Source organism: Trachymyrmex cornetzi, unplaced genomic scaffold (assembly GCF_001594075.2).
Source record: "Trachymyrmex cornetzi isolate Tcor2-1 unplaced genomic scaffold, Tcor1.1 scaffold257, whole genome shotgun sequence".
In the NCBI taxonomy this organism is placed as follows: domain Eukaryota; kingdom Metazoa; phylum Arthropoda; class Insecta; order Hymenoptera; family Formicidae; genus Trachymyrmex; species Trachymyrmex cornetzi.
Window position 1 is genome coordinate 339,532 of NW_017297238.1, and position 3,738 is coordinate 343,269.

At 36.1% G+C, this 3,738-nt stretch overlaps 1 long non-coding RNA gene across 1 annotated transcript in view; it reads right to left on the reverse strand.

The window, feature by feature from the left end:
• The window catches only part of LOC108761608 (uncharacterized), a 158,190-nt gene extending 154,458 nt beyond the window's left edge, over positions 1 to 3,732 (reverse strand). The window contains exon 1 of the long non-coding RNA XR_001940130.1: positions 3,402 to 3,732. This is a non-coding gene — a long non-coding RNA (uncharacterized LOC108761608). The remainder of the gene's footprint in view (positions 1 to 3,401) is intronic.
• Positions 3,733 to 3,738: the final 6 nt, after the last annotated feature.

The following is a 3,738-nucleotide window of genomic DNA, read 5'->3' on the forward strand; positions in this document are numbered from 1 at the left end:
TATAAGACTTGAAGATTACAGTACCTCCGGCATTAGCATTACGCAAGCTGTCCAACCGACGACTAAAACCTCTTGAATGTTGTTCAGAATCATGTACTGGATAACATTTGTCAAGATCAAGGTCAAGAATTTTTAGTGCAAAAATGAAAATAAGAGGACTAATCACCAATGACCTTGATCTTGACAAATGTTATCCAGTACATGATCCTGAACAACATTCAAGAGGTTTTAGTCGTCGGTTGGACAGCTTGCGTAATGTTAATACCGAAGATACTGTAACCTTCAAGTCTTATAACTCAAAAAGTACTTGACGAAAATGAACTTAATTACAGTGTTTTGGAAAGCTCTCGAGATGTGCTGTGAGAATATGCAATAAAAAATAGGGTGTTCCATTTAAAAAAATTCAACGTGACTTTAACTTGATCTCAACGACGCCAGTCAGGATCAAACTGATGAGACTATTGAATAGACTTTTTTAAATCCTACAACTTTTATTTGAAACATTTTTCTGTAAAACTTATATTTTTTGAGATTTTTCAGGGTTTCCATATTTTTTCCTCACCCTGTATATCAATAAGAGAAAAAAGATGTAATAATGCTTCCTCATCAGTAATATGTGTAAATGTAAATTAAACAAATAACATATCGTATTTATACTTATAATAACATTCGGATTTATTTCATATTCGATCGTTTTCATTTTCCCGTCATGAGAGAGCAATGTATATGCGAGCATCAACTGTATGCGAGCATCAACCTCGGGTGGGTCATGAACGTGCTGGCGCCGAGAGGCAAAGTTCGAGCATGTCGGTCGTTAGAATTGTTTCACGACTTCTTTACGATCCTACCAGGGGCCATTCTAATTTTTCACTGGCATACACGTCGCACAAACGTCTTTATCTGAACGTTACGTTTCACATGTACGCGTATTCATAGTTATACGAAAAATACCTGGAAACTAGAGAATTTTCAACTCGATCCTTTCGTTATACCTTTAATTTGAATAACTGTTATTATTATCGGAAAAAAATTATAAGCAAGCGTGTATAAGTGTGCGCAAATAATAGAATATGGATCTTTAAAATAAAAATATTAATTGAAAATAATATAAATAATGTCATTCTGACAGTCATAAAAGAGTAAGATAAGAGAAATTAGAAAATAAAATCAATTAAAATTGAGTGTTTCGTCCCTACTCTAATTTGACAAATTATTTAATAAAATTAATTAATAGAGGTAAATAATTAATCTTTTAAAATAAATTAAAATAAAAGTAACAGAGCAGCAGAAGTTTAGACGCGCCTAACATGAAACGTGAAGGTAATTTTTTGCTTCTTCGAACGTTTTATCACGGGCGATAAATTCAAACGAAATGCAACATGCGTGTAACGACACACACACACACACACACACATGTAAATATAATATTACATCACACATATGGTATCCCTTGTATATTAAACAAAACGCAAGTTGTACCGATACATAGATTTTAAAATATCTAATAGCTCTTCGAAAACATTATCGATTACGAGAATTGCTGACTTTCGTAATACATTTACTATCAAAGCATAGCCACATTCCGCCGCGAGTTTCATAAATTCGATCGAAGCTTCCCGTCATGTTCGTTCAATCGCTATATTAAAGCCAAAGGCATGCATTGTGCACTCAATCTTTGTATACGCGATTCATATTTACGACGCGTTATTAAACAGAAATAAAATTCCAATGTAGTGTTCCAAAATTCCAAAATTTCCTAACTACATTTTTTAGAGTAATTGTAATATTATTTATCATTGTTTTTGAAAATCCCTTACTTAAATATTAGATATCTTGTTATCTAATCCGACATTTTTCAAGCTATGCTGAACGACTTCATAAGCACATAGCAATGTATAATTTGCTTTTATTATAAATAATCACTAGATATTTTACAATAGCAATAGCGAAGCAAAAGAATTTATTACAATTATGTTACTTATAATAATGTTACACATTATATTAGATATATTCATTAAAATATTTATATTTATACACATTTACATTCTAAACCAATTATATATATTTGTTATGCCGTTATTATCATGCGATATAATCATTCACAATTGAAATTATATATAATTCGCGTCCTTTTTCTATGAAAATTCTCACAGGAATGTCTCCATAAACTGCATCGCTGTCCTACAATCTCAGAAAAAAGCATGAGAAACGTCGATTTAATCGTCGCGTGCGTGCAAGTGATCGCGTGAAAGCACTCGAAGCAAATCCACCTTCGGACGACAAACTCGGAAAGTCATAGACTCCGAAAAAGAAAAATAGAGAAAGGGATCGTTGAAGCTCTTTACGGATGCGTCTCTCTTCGATATTTTTTTTTTTTTTTTTACGCGGATTTGCGTGAAGCGGATTTGTGCGACGCGGCTCTTCAACGCTGTCTGTCCATCTTGTTCAAGGATCACGTGGATCTCCATCTCCCGAGTTCGAGGGCGTCCCTTTCGAAAGGTTGACGTGGAAAATGACGGAATGTTAACCTATATTCTGTTCACGAGCGAGTCACTTTTGACACATCTGGACGATAACGCGTTATGTCGCGACCCACATAAACAGGTGCGCTTTGCACCCTGTGACGTTGTACAGGGACTTGAGATCACAAAGGTTAAAATAACGTAGACGTAGATTATGCTTTCAGACCACACGTTGACTATCGTCTTTCATTATAGATTCACTCGATCAATCGAAATAACCCTACGTTATATCTATTATAAATCGAGCAAAAATCGTGTCAATGCTCAGTAAACACAAAGTAACAGGAATACGATACTTGTATCAATGTTATGATTTCACGCTCAACAATATAACTGTTATGTAAAACATATGTTTATATTGTTGTTATGTCGTTATTAGTTGACAATGTTTACCGTGTACTTTCGAAATTATAAAACTCTCTCTTACATAACGCGTGATCGCGAACTAATTTGATAATTATTTGCGTGATAATTCTATCAAAAGATCCTTTAGTTAGAAAACATACATACAATCAATAAGTTGTGTTGAAATAATTTTTAGCAAGAATGATACTCGGTTTGAAAAAAAGTAGAGTAAAATTGTAAAATAAATCGCGTTTTTTTTTTAAAGCTAATAGATTCTCACGATGAAAGACACGTTTTAAAGATATGAACTTGAAGCCGGAGCCAACTTCAAGTCAGAACAGCTCCGACGTACGATACAAGTTGACAAATGACGTCAATGGAAATCTCTCCGCTACGGGGTCAATAAATTTGACAAATGTGAAAGAAAGCTCGTTAAAGGGGCGTTCCTTCAAATTATCTCCGACAGATGGGTATCTCGAGGGTGTTCCGAGCGATAGAAATAACAGAGAGCGAAGGTGTGCGTTCTCAACTCACCGATGCGACGTCGCCTCTGTGCGCGTGAAAATCGCCGCTGTGAAGACGTATCAAACAAATTGCTATGTGGTCCTATCTCTCGTTGCCGCGTTCATTATTCATTATCAATCACACACTGGACACACTGGACACACTTGTGGATCGCGCACAAAACGGACAGAGCACTAACAACGCGATGGGTGAACCGAATGAGTGGCGTTTCGAGTGCGACGGCGACCGCGGGCGGTTGACAGTTCGCGTCGTTGAGAATCGAGAGATGCGTGAGAAACGCCAAAGTAAGCCAACGTCACGACGCTCGTACAAGGAGCGACCGGCTCCGACTAGTCCGACTGTCGTC